Raw genomic sequence first — 14,102 nt, forward strand, 5'->3', positions numbered from 1 at the left:
TACATATTTTATTCCTATTCTCCCACAAACATCTTATTCCCTTACTATTAAATGTAAAACACCTCTAATAACAACGATGCAATGCTTTTTCATTTAAAAAAAGTTAGGTTTTTAGGCTATGAGGCTACGTTTTTCCCACTTATGATTTTATTTTCTTAATTAACTTTTCTACTGGTAGTACAGTGGTTAAGAACTCAGTTGCTAACCAAAAGGCCAACAGTTCAATCCATTAGTCACTCCTCGGAACCCTATGGGGCAGTTCTACTCTGTCCTATAGGTTCCCTATGAGTTGGAACTGATTTGATGGCACCTAACAACAACAACATTAACATTTTATAGATAAACTCAAGTTTGTAGTTTATCTTGATTTCTAAAGAACTGCATGCTTTTTCCCACACATCTGAGTTGTAATTACATACCTCTTGGGCATATAAAATTAAGTATTTTGTGTTCCCATTAAGAAAACATACGAAATTTTAAAGTATTGGTAATAAATGTCCTAAACAAAAATGATTACTTTAGAAATTATATTGACTGACCATGTGTGGATACCGTCAAAAGCAGCCTGTTCTAGGCTACTCAACAACACTTAAAGTAACTCAGTGGCGAGGTGCGGGGTGGGGGGCAAAAAACTGTAGAAGTGAAAACTGATCCTCAAAACCTCTTCATTAAATTATTCTCTTAGAAAAGACTAGAATGTCTACCTATGAAGCTACTATACGTGCTCTTTTCAGGCGGTTTTAAGATGCACAGTACCGTCAAGGCTGTCTGTCCCAGCTTGCTGTTTCCCAGAATCAGAATCAGTGGGTGGCCTGAGGGAAAGACAGTTAATGCTAACATGACAAACTTAAGATCATGTGGTACTGAAATGCAAGGAACATCCAATTTCCCGTTTGCGTGGAAAAAAAGTGAACTATGAAGAAGAGGAAAGACAGCACCCTTTTCAGGCCCTGTTATGGGTTTCCGAGCTGAGAACCCTAGACGCCATGGCATTGAGCTGCAAATTCCTAGTGTCTCATCAAGGATAGAAATAACAGGAGCAATGAGGTCAGGGCTAGAACAATGAGGATGGAATAGGTCAAGATAAGAAGAGTTGGGTTTTTAACATACAGTGGTTTACTTTTATCTAAATGTAAAGTCAAGCTACTTGCATCTAACGTATAGACATTCAACCAGAGACCACTAAATGTTTCTAGCAATAGAAAATCAAAAGTCAGTAAGAACTAAGAAAATATCGAAAGCACAAGAATCACTCTGTTCATTCTCTACTTGAACCAGAGGAAAAGGGAGCTGGAGAAGTGGGCTATCTTAAGGAAGTATAAAATGCTTAGGCATGTGGCAAATCAGATAATTAAGTGATCCATCATTCTCAGAGCATGCTAATAGGTTTTGCTAGTTTATACGTGGCATACATTTGTGGACATAGCCCCATGATATGTATCAAACAAGAACACCAACAGCTGAGTGATTCTGGAGGTAGCCAAGCAGGTGAGGCGAAGTTAGCAAAGGAGATCTTTTGGTTCTTAACCCATTCAGAACAGTTTAGCAATCCAATGAACCCATTCCCCAACATTTCAATTATGAATTGTCCTACTACCAGTATCAGAATGATTTTATCCAAGCTAGAGATCCTTTCTGTAGCAATAATTCCAAATTTCTAATACCGTGTCTCATTGATGAATTTACAGTCAAACTGTTACAGAGCACCATCCATTTCTGATGTTTTTCTTCATTGCTTTTATTGCAATCTTCTTCTCAATCACAACCTCCTCCTGTTGGATACAGTCGCATGTATATTTAACGAACTCTTCCTCTCTGCCTTTATTGAAATCTTGATCTTAATCCAGAAATATCTGGTAAGGAATACAGTCTCACATACCTTCATGAAAACGTTTTCACTTCTTTGAAAGAGCTACTAACTTCTAAACCAAACAATTTGTATGTCCATTTATTATTGGCACTGCCTGAAATTTGCCACCCATGTTAATGATTAAAAGGTTAAAGTCAACCAAGTTAACGTGTAAATATAGGACAGATACTTTTTCTGGTTTATACATCCCTTCTATCTGCAACACTGTGCCACTTGGATCTAAACATCTTCACCATTTTTAATAGAAATCTCTAAAAATAATTTAAATAATTTCTTATTCAATGAATATATTTTGTGAGTGTCTGCGATATGTTGGACACTTTTGAAAATGAAATATAGGCTACCACAAAAAAATTGAAGCATTACGAAGTCCATAAAATAGTGAAAACACAGAAAGAAACTGAGATAGAAGAATAAAATGTAATGTGAACCAGAAAAAGTAACTACAAACATTACTGTGGGGAAGAAAAAGGGTAGTGACATTTGCCTGGATTTTGAAGATATTTAGAATTTCATTAGGAAATTGGCAAATGATATCTTGGACTGGTCAAAGAGTATACAAATAGATAACAACCCTACTTTTTTTAAATTAAAGCTGTCTTAGGCATCTAGTGCTGCTATAACAGAAATACCACAAGTGGATAGCTTCAACAAAGAGAAATTTATTCTCTCACAGTCTAGTAGGTTACAAGTCCAAATTCTGAGTGTCAAGTCCAGGGGAAGGCTTTCTCTCTCCATCAGCTCTGGAGAAAGGTCCTTGTCCTCAATCTTCCCCTGGTCAAGGAGCTTCTCGGGCACAGGGACCCTGGGTCCAAAGTATGCTCTCTGCTCCCGGTGCTGCTTTCTTGGTGGTAGGAGGTCCCCAACTCTCTGCTTGCTTCCCTTTCCTTTTATCTCTTGTAAGATAAAAGGTGGTGCAGGGCACACCCTAGGGAAACTCTCTTTACATTGGATCGGGGATGTGACCTGGGTAAGGGTGGTGTTACAATCCCCCCCAATCCTCTTTAGTGTAAAATTGCAATCACAAAATGGAGGACAACCACACAATATTGGGAATCCTGGCCTAGTCAAATTGATACACACATTTTTGGGGGGACATAATTCACTCCATGACAAAAGCCCTTTGATAATTTACTGCAATTTCAATCTAAGTGTTCCTCCGGCAGTGGCGTCACTCAAGCAGATACAGGGGGTGCAGACCACACCGGGTGATGCTGTCAGAGGGGTAACACTAAAATGACTGTCTACAAAATGTCTGCAGTGTTTGCATAAAAATTTATTTTTTATAAAAATATCCCTTTAGTTAGTTTTAACAACAAAAACATTTTTCATAAGCCCAGCTTACAGGTATCAATCTATCTACAAGGCTAAAGCTCTATGCTACTTCCTTCTTCGAAACTTCTAATGCACTCTGGTCAGAGTTGTCATTGTTACGCAATTACAATGAAGCTTTGAATCCTGTGGTTTTGTTCGCACGCACTACAATCACGCACTGCTGTTTTTGCTGTTGCCAGTGTTTTTTATAGTCGCTGTGTTTTGTCAAATTTTCTGGTGTTTTAGCTACAATATTGTGGTAAGCACTATTTGTGAACCTATAACTGTTTTGAGAATAAAGTAGTAATTAAAGGAAAAGGAGGAACTCAAAAAAGACTTCTGCTCAGTTACTAACTATGTCATAATTCATAATGTTGTAATTCAATGTAGAAAGATTTTACAAAACAATTTTATTGTTAGTCTTCATATAATCTTAAGAAATATTACATTTAGGCTATTTACAACTACATTTGTCACATATTATTCTATGATTAAAATTGATAATAAACATTACTAAGGATTCTCTGCGATCTGGTATGGGAAGAGGTCCATGGGGGTAGGGGGGGTGACACCATGAGTTACCACACTGGGTGACATCACCTCTAGTGACACTAGTATCCTCAGGTACCTCAGAGTACCTTGTTTGTTTGTTTAAATGGTCACAATTTAAAAAATTGCCCAGTTTGGTGTTTTACCTTTCTACATGTTCTATTTGTTTTGGCCAGAGACGTATGCTGTTAATTTAGGCCCAATAAACCAGAAAACCCATTGCTGCTGAGTCAATTCCAAATCATGGAGACTGCCTGTATTACACTGTAAAACTGCTCCGTAGGGTTTTCTTGACTGTAATCTTTACGGAAGCAGATCAACAGGACTTTCTTCCATGGTGCCACTGAATGGGTTCAAACTGCTAACCTTTTGGTTAGTAAATGTCTTAGTTATCTAGTGCTGTTATAACAGAAATACCACAAGTGGATGGTTTTAACAAAGAAATTTCTCTCACAGTCTAGGAGGCCAGAAGTCCAAATTCAGTGTGCCAGCTCCAGGGGAAGCCTTTCTCTCTCTATTGGGTCTGGAGGAAGGTCCTTGTCATCAATCTTCCCCTGGTCTAGGAGCTTCTCGGCACAGGGACCCCAAGTCCAAAGAATGAGCTGTTCTCCTGGCTTTTGTTTCTTGGCGGTATAAGGTCCCCCTGTCTCTCTGCTCACTTCTCTCTTTTATATCTCAAAATAGATTGACTCAAGATACTACTTAATCTTGCAGATTGAGTTCTGTCTCATTAACATAACTGCCTCTAATCCTGCCTCATTAACATCATAGACACAGTGTTTACAACACATAGGAAAATCACATCAGATGACAAAATGGTGAACAATCACACAATACTGGGAAACATGGCCTAGCCAAATTGATACACATTTTGGGGGGACACAATTCAATCTACAACAGTAAAAAAAAAAAAAAAACCTGTTGCCATCAAGTTGATTCCAACTCATAGCAACCCTATAGTTAGCAGTCAAGCACAAATGGCTTGTGCCACTCAGGGACATCTTAGGCTCAATAACCAGTAGAAATTTCAGATGAAATAACGAATATAAACAAAAGTATCGGTTCTATATCCCAAGAACAATGATTTTGACAAAAGTCATTAAGTTATCAGAAGTGAATTCAAAGTTGTGTCTTGGTGTGTGGATCTGCAAACAGATACTCCATTGTTAGTGTTTAGCATTCAAGTGTTGCCAGATAACATCCACAAAACGAATGAAATCATTCAAAAAGTTGGCCCTTTTCAATGTTGCTGTGACACTCCTCAATTAAATACTGTTAATTTTTTTAAGTGTTTAAGAAAGATGTTGTATAATGAATTATTGATAAATTATTTTTTATGAACAAAAATATTTTTATTTAGGACAAATATTTTAAAATCATAGAAAAGAAGGAAGGGAGAGAGGGTGAGAAGAAGAAAGGATGATAGAGGAATATATTGGGTAGGAGCAAGACTGAATGAAAATAAAGAAATTTGGGGAGGAGAATGGTAGCTTTGTCTAGATTAGTGTCGGGAGATGGAGACAAAATGCATGGCCATGAGAATCAGTAAGGCTTGATGATCAATTTAGGGGCTAGAAAAAAGAGAGTCACTGATGACAGTAGGCTTCTTTTGCAGCTGGGTGGATGGAGTACCTGAGTAAGCATAGGTTTAGGAAGTCTAAAGGTAGGAGAAAGAAGAAAAGTTGGAAGATGAGAGTTCTGTTTTGAACATTTTGGTGTATCTATAAGTCATCTAAGTGGAAAGATGAACGTCTTAGTTATCTAGTGCTGCTGTAACAGAGATACCACAAGCGAGTGGCTTTAACAAACAGAAATTTATTTTCTCACAGTTTAGGAGGCTAGAAGTCCCAATTCAGGGGAAGGCTTTCTCTCTCGGTCAGCTCTGGAGGAAGGTCTTTGTCTCTTTCAGCTAATAGATGACTTTCATGACGCCTGGCATCTATCGTCCGCACATCTCTGCTTCCTTCATCTGCTCCTTTTATATCTTAAAAGAGATTGACTCAAGACACACCCTACGAAATACTGTCTCATTAACATAACAAATAAAACTCATTCTCAAATGGGATTATAACCACAACTATAGGGGTTAGGATATGCAACATATTTTGGGGGGGCACAAATCTATCCATAAAAAATGAAGTAGGCATTTGAGTATTTGTGTCTGCATGTCAGAAGCAGAGATTTGGGGAGCATCAGCACATATCTGACTCCATAAGAGGTGATGGGCTCCCAGGGCCCAAAGGAACACCAGAGGATGAAGAAAGCAAAAGAAACACAGTGAAACCTGTGAGAGGCGGAACGCGAAGGAACCGCCTTGTTTTTCTGGTCTCGCAAGTTTTCCGTCTTCGATTCTTTTTTAAAAATCCTACCTCACTTTAGTTTTGAGTTTTCTCGGACAGGTTTCCACCTTATACACGTTCTAACACTGGAGGGTTTTACTGTACTAAGAAGCAGTCCGAAGAAAACCAAGAGACTACTCTTTCAAAGCAATGGCGAGCGAGGAGCGTTATAAGGAAAATGTTATCAATATTTCAAGACACTAATGTGAGGTCACTTACAAACTGATACCAAGGTGGTTCTTAGTTAATTTAGCAAGAGCAGTTTACTGAATAGAAGTCAAGCCACCTTGGATTAAAGAGTCAATGAGATTCTGATAATTAAGCATTAGAAAACCAATTAATGTAATATACCACATTAACAGATTTCAGGAGAAAATATCAGCAAAAAGAGCTTGATAAAACTCTACATCTATTTATGATAAAAGTTCTTAGCAAACTGAGAAGAGAATGAAATATTCTTTTTTCTGATAAAAAGCTGTCTACAAAAACCTAAACAAATATTATACCTATCAATGGTATGTTGAAATCATTCCCTTGAGTTTGAGGCCAATTCAGCAATAACTACGTTACCACCTCTATCTTTTGGAGGTTTTCATCAATGTTAATAAGACAAGAAAAAGACCTAAAAGGTATGAGATTATAAAGCACAAAAAATACTGTCATTATTCACGGATTAAGATTGGCATTACATAGAAAGTTCAAAAGAATCCTTCAATTAATTGTTAGAATATAATCATTTAGCAAAGCTTTTGGATACCAAATAAATATGCAAAAATCTGTTTGGTGTCCTCATACCATAAACAGTTAAAATGAAATGCTTTTTTTCAAAGATGAAATTACCATAACCTCAACAAATATTAAGTATCTAAGAATAAATCACACAAGAAGTGTGCAAGACCTTTATGGAGAATATTAAAAAATCTGAAACAGATTTAGTATTTTAAACCATATAATTAGTTTAAGAATACATATTGAATATAATCACACTCTCCAGATTTTTTTTTAATTTCAACTATTATCACACATTTTCCAGTTTTTTATTTTGAAGGTAAATTTCTTTGAAATTAAGCATACCACTTTACATTTATTTTATTAGTTTAAGTCTGTTATCCCCCGACATTTAGTTTTCTGACTGTGTTGTTAAATACATTAAATTTTCCACTTGGTATCTGGATTATGGATTTGCCTAAAGCCTAAAAGTAACCACTTCTACTATAGTATTGGACTATGACTATCGCTGATATGAATACCAGCCCTGCTCCTTCCACCTAACTCAGTCACTTGGTATTTTTTTTCTTTTTACCATAGTTAGAGGCTGTAATTTTTCATGTGAAGCCACAGGCGACAATCTAAGCTCTTGTTTGTTAATATGCAAAGCGGAGACTGATAGTCTGTCACCTGTTTTGCATTTTCTTTGTCTGACAAATCTGTATCTGTACCTTTAGCTGTGGAAGAGAAACTATGGCAAGAATTTACTGATAGTAAGTTTTACAAGTCAACCTTAATGTATCTTCCCCCAATTATGTGAGAAAATTGTTGGTCAGAACATGGTCAAAAATAAGGTTTGTGTCCTGCCATTAAGCAAGTCGTCTCCTGGATGGGACAAATGGTTAAGGCACTCAGCTACTAACCAAAAGGTTGGTGGTTCAACTTCTCACAGAAGTACCTCAGAAGAAAGGCCTGGTGATCTACTTTTGAAAAATCAACCACTGAAAACTCTATGGAGCACAGTTCCACTCTGACAGATGAGTCATAATTCACTCGAGGGCAACTGTTATGGAATATATGGTATGCCATTAGCAGAGTTATCTGACCATTTACAAATATACCTAATTCTACTGATCTTCAGCCCTTATTCTCTGTTCTGGGCACAGCATCAGGACATTCCGTATCTGAAGCATTACTGGAGTCAAGGTATATAACATCTACCGTGTTCTCTAATCTATCAGTCCAAGAACTGAGCCCCAAAAGAAATTTAATTTGCCAGAACTTGCTTTTCTTATGTCAGCCTATACGATGTAATTAGAGTGGTTCTTACTGAGGTTTCATATAGTGACTTATATGTTATTTATGTCCACTAATTCAGGTATGTCTTTTCGAGAATATTTGAATGATTTTGGAAGTAAGCAAAGAAATTAGCTGAAAAGAAGCCAAACAATACCTGGTACAAAAATCATAAACAGCCTCAGGCATGTGTTTTGCTAATAATAAAAAATAATGATAACAACAGGAATAGTAATAGGTAGCATTAATAAAACTCTTACAATATGTCTGGCTCTGGATAAAGTGCTTTATTTGTATTTTCACATATTTATCCATAAACATTCACAAGAATATTCACAGCAGCATTATTTATGCTATCAAACAAAAAAACAGTTGCCTTCAAATCAGTTCCAACTCACGGTGACCCAACGTGTTACAGAGTAGAACTGCCCCCCCATAGGGTTTCCAAGGCTGTAAATCTTTACAGAAGCAGACTGCCACATCTTTCTCCTGGGGTGCGGCTGGCGGGTTCAAACAGCCAACCTTTTCATTAGCAGTGACCACTGTGCCACCAGGGTTCCTTCACTGAAAAATAATTTAAAAAAAAACAAAAAACTAAACCCATCACCATCGAGTTGATTCTGACTCATAGTGACACTCCCTACAGGACAGAGTGGAACCGTCCCATAGGGTTTTCAAGGATTGGCTGGTGGATTTGAACTGCTTAGGATTTAAATAATGAGTATGAGTTGACTCACTTTTTTAAAAAATTAACTAAAATTTACTGTGCGCTGGTTTTATGACTCAGCCAGAAAACAAATGTTTTGATTTATTAAATATGGCTCCTTGAATAAGATAGAATACTTGAGCCAATAGTAATTAGACCCCCCTCCCTTCTGCCCGTAAAGTAAGATGAGCCACTGAGAGGGAAGAACACCCCCAGCAAACACCCCCCACTACCAAACACACAGAGAAATACATGCACACACATACACACACACACACACATTCGCACGCACGGCTTTGGAGAAAGTGGCCAGAGAAAAGATGGTTTGGTTCCCATGAGCAGAAGTATATGGAGATGGGAAGAATCCTGTTCACTGGTGTTAAAACAGTTCTATTAGGATGACACCCTGCTTTTTCTCCAGTTGCCGACGATTCTGACTCATGGCAACTCTGTGTGTTTCAGAATAGAACTGTGTTCCATAGGGTTTTCATGGATGTGACCTTTCCAAAGTCAATCACTGGGCCTTTCTTGTAAGACACCTCTGGTAGTTGAACACTTAACCGTTTTCACCACCCAGGGACTCCCTTGATATTTAGCCCTACTTTAACCGTTCTCCCAGAGATGACAAAGGTATAGATCCCAAAACACTTGAGACGTGGGCCAATGCAGTCAGTTAACACTAGGTCAGCTTTCCACCACTTCTATTCCAAGGGCGAGGCATCCCTATGGGATTTGTGGTTGTTGTTGTTGTTTGGTTTTCAAGTCTGTGGTCATAAAGTTAGACTTTGTCTTCAGTTTTCTATTCCTCAGAATGTGACACTCCTTTTAGTCCGCTACTAAAAACACTTTGGGTCTAGAATCATGGATATAAATTTCCCTGAAAAAAACACAATATAATGTATCAATCCCTAGTTTACAAGTAAGTAAATGAGATGTTTACCTGTCAGATACCATCACACATGCAAAAATCATTCCTGTCACAGTAGCTTTAAAAAGTCACAAAATATCTCCTGCATTGATGAAAGGAATTGAAAAGGTTTGTTGTAAATGATTATATTCTTCTCCCACAACACAGTTAGGGTGGGTAGGAGGAGAGTCTGATTTGAAACATTAGTCACAAATAGAACAAATCACTGTATAATCAAGATTGTGATAAAGAACTGTATACATATTATTCTACTGCTGTTTAATTAGAAATCACCACGAACTATAAATTCTGTCTCTGAAGACAAGAGTTAAATTTACTGAGTGATTTAGTCACCATCACAGTCCATCACTGCCACCTCCTGGATTTAAAAAATAAAACAAAACAAAACATTACTGTGAAGTCGGTTCCAACTCCTACTGACCTTATAGGACAGAATATGACTGTCTCATAGGGTTTCCAAGACTGTAATCTTTATGGAAGCAGACTGCCACATCTTTCTCCTGTGGAGCAGCTTAACCACTGTGCCACCAGGGCTCCTTCTTCTGGATATGGCTGTCTTATTTCTGGAGTACTCCCTCCAAAAAGCATTTCAAAGAGGGTCGTGTGAGGCCTTGTATGCCAGAGAACATACCTATTGCCCCTCAGATTTAAATGATGTTTGACTGGATATGAATTATGTCTTTAAAGTCTTCTTCAATACTTCAAAAAATTACTCCATTTCCTTCTTGTTTCCAATGTTGCCTTTGAGAATTCTGCTGTCAATCTGATCTTTTTAATTTTGTGTAAGATCTCCTCTTTCTCTATAGACACTTAATACTTTCTTATCAACTATGATGGTCTTAAACTTCCTAAAACCTCCTTAGGGTTTTTTTTTTTCATCTCTCCCATTGAGCTCTTTCAATGGTGGATCTTTCATCTTTAATTCTGTGAAATGATTTGTCATTTTTTTCTTCAAATATGTCCTTTGCTTTATTTTTCTCTCTTATTTTGGGAGGACTCTGATTATACGATGGTCCCTGGTGGTGCAAGTGGTTGCATTTGACTACTAACCTAAAGGTTGGCAGTTCAAACCCATCCAGCAGCACCACGAAGGAAAGGCCTGGAAATTTGCTTCTGTTAAGATTACAGACAAGAGAACCCTATAGAGCATTCTACTGTGTAACACATGATGTTGCCATGAGTCAGAATTGACTCTGTGGCAATGGGTTTGGGTTTGTCTTTTTTTTTTTTTTTTTCTGATTATATGGGTATTGACACCTCTATTGATCTTCTCTCTTTTAACTTGTATATATTGCATCCCTTTATTCCTTCTTTATACCTCCTGGGAAAGTTCTTCCACCTGATTTTCTAGTCACTACCTCATTCTGAAATGGGATTTATTTTGCTATCTATCTCACTGATTATATTGTTTATTTATATTACTATTTTCCATGCCTGATATTTCCACTTTGTTCTTTCTTATAGCTGTTTCTTCTCACTTTGTTACCAGTTTTTCCATTTATCTTTTTGACAATATCTTTTAAGCAGATGTTAAATTCTTTATCCATATGATCAAATAATTCTCATTCACCTAGTCTAGGTTGATCAGAATTTTTCTTGTCGTGATCGTTCTCTTCAGCTGCCAGGTTGTTTCCCATGCTCTCGTGTTCTTCTGAGGATTTCAGTTATTTTGGCTGACACTGTGTATTGAGGAGCGGCCAAAGATCAGACGCAGGTTTTGACACTCCTGTTGATCGTAAGAAGGTGGAGGGTGTGTGCTCTGGAGAAGGACACTCTCATCACTGGGTGGGACCACACCATCTGCTGATCTCTCACCAAATGACCCTTCACCTGGGGGAGTCTCTATACCTCCACATCAGTCATTGCTCCTTTTTCCAAGATCTTTGCTCACTTACTTGAGAGGAAGGTGAAATGGCTCATGGCCTGCCAATCACCTACTGATTAAAAAACCAGTCACCATCAAGTCACCTCCAACTCATGGCAACCACATGTGCTTCAGAGTAACCCCTGTGCTCCACAGGGTTTTCATGGCTGATTTTTCAGAAGCTGATCACCAGGCCTATCTTCTGAGACTCCTCTGGTGGACTCGAACCCCCAACCTTCTGGTTAGCAGCCAACTTAATGTAACTGGTTGCACCACCAGGAGGATTCCAATCATTTGCACCTGTGGTTATCTCCTCCGCTCCCCAACATGGCTGGTGCAGCCCAGGTGTTCTACCACTGACCCCTGCAGCTCTGCGGTGGCACTGCTCTTTGTCTGCCTTATGGACAGAAACTGACCTTACATTAAAGAAAGAGTGTATTTCAGATAGAAAAGAATATAACTCAAAATATCTACCTCAACCATGTTTCCTGTCGCCTCAGGCTCAAGCTGTTATTTTCTCTCACACAGTGTCACAACCACCTTCTGTCTGTCTGAGGTTTCTCACCGTTTTTGCTTTAATTCTTCAGACCCTAATAGTCTCCCCGCACTTCTGTGGAATCTTCCAACAGGGTTAGGGAGAGAGCCAGGAACCTGTTTCACAAAAGTTAATGGGAACCTAAAGCTGCCTTCTCTTTTACTAAATCTCCATTTGAGCATTAGTAAAAAGAAAATAATTTCTACCTTACCGAGCTGTGCTAAGCACCCAAGAAATGGCTACAAGTGACGGTAGTTTACAAAGTAAAAATGAATCACAAAGTTAATTTATAAGTGTTGTTATGATACCAAGTCATTATAGTTTAAATGTTGAATGCATTTTTCTCACACACACCCCCCATTCAATGGGCCAGCAAATCTATTTGACTCTATCTTCAAAATATACGCAGAATTTGGCCAGCTATCACCCTTCTCACTGTCACCCCCCGGTCCAAGCCACTATCACATATTATTCCATGATTAAAACTGATGATAAACATTACTAAGGATTCTGTATGGTCTGGTATCGGAGGGGGTCCATGGCGGGGGGGATGACTTCATGAGTTACTGCACTGGGTAACATCAACCCTAGTAATGCCACGCAATCAATGTGCAAAAGCTTGTTTCTATTCAGACTAGCAGGTTGTACATCCGGGGTGCCACCTATGGACAAGATTTTTTAGGTGCAAGAAAGCTTTTAGGAGGGGACCTCATACCATCAAGAAAGCAGTGCCAGGAGCAGAGCGTGTCCTTTGGACCAGGGTCCCTGCGCAGAGACACTCCTAGTCTGGGGGAACACTGATGAGAAGGTAGAGAGAAAGCCTTCCCCTGGAGCTGACACCCTGAATTTGGACTTTTAGCCTACTCTACTGTGAAGAAATAAATTTCTCTTTGTTAAAACCATCCACTTGCTGTATTTCTGTTATAGCAGCACTAGATAACTAAGACAGAATTTGGTACCGAGAGTGGGGTGCTGCTGTAACAGATACCTAAAATGTGGAAGCAGTTTTGAAACTGTGAATGGATAGAGGTGCAGCAGTGGCAGCAGCAAAGGACCAGCAGCAGCAGAGAACCTGCAGCAGCAAAGAAGCGACAGTGGCAGAGAAACAACAACAGCAGAACCAGGAGACCAGTGCGAGACGGCGCTGAAGCCGACCTACGGAGAGAGAGAGCTGAGTGCCTGTGAGCATGAGGCTTCCTGGCAGAGTGGGGTGCCTCCGGGTACTTACTGGTGGAGCTACAGAGCTTTGGAACACTTGCACCAGCAGGGCAGATGCAGACATGAGGCCCGAGGGCCAAGAGGCCACAGGAAACAGAAGCAGAAGCTGAAGAGACAAGGGACACAAGAAACCAAGCTGCCTCAGTCTCAAAAGGTATGGCCATGACCTCAGGGGTTTCAGAGGGTGGAGCCATGGCCTCTGGTGCTTCTAAGGGTGGAGTCGTCACTCCAATGGACTAGGAGAATGGTGTGCCTAAAGCCAACGGAGCAGAGTTGCTATCCCAGTGGGCCTGGAAGGCGGAGCTGAAGCCCAGGGCTGAGGGGCCTCCACTCAAAATCCAGAGACTGTGGCCAATACCTAGAGTCTGGAGGGCAGGGCTATTGTGTAAACTGTCTCAGAGAACAGAAGATTATTTTCAAAGCCTTGAGGGCTAATCTGATGTGTTCTGCTGACTTGCTCGGTGCCTGTTATCACTTCTTTTCCTCTTGTTTCTCCCATTTGTAATGGAAATGTCAAGCTTGTGCCTGTTCTGCCATTGTGCCTTTGGAAGCAGGTAACTTGTATTCTAGATTTCACAGATGAAGGGGAATTTTTGGATTTTGGACTTGGAGTTAAGACTTTTGCTATGATATGATGGGGTGAATATGTTTTCCATGTTGCAAGAATGTGATTTTTTGGGGGGCCAAAGGGTAGAATGTCATGGTTTGAATTATGTCCCCAAAAAAATGTGTGTATCAGTTTGGCTAGGCCATGATTCCTGGTACTGTGTGATTT

General features: G+C 39.2%; 1 pseudogene; it reads right to left on the bottom strand.

The window, feature by feature from the left end:
- Positions 1-681: 681 nt before the first annotated feature.
- On the bottom strand, positions 682-11,347 carry LOC111822624 (taste receptor type 2 member 42-like; annotated as a pseudogene).
- Between the last annotated feature and the right edge of the window lie 2,755 nt (positions 11,348-14,102).

This window comes from Trichechus manatus, unplaced genomic scaffold (assembly GCF_000243295.1).
Source record: "Trichechus manatus latirostris isolate Lorelei unplaced genomic scaffold, TriManLat1.0 scaffold00184, whole genome shotgun sequence".
Taxonomy (NCBI): domain Eukaryota; kingdom Metazoa; phylum Chordata; class Mammalia; order Sirenia; family Trichechidae; genus Trichechus; species Trichechus manatus.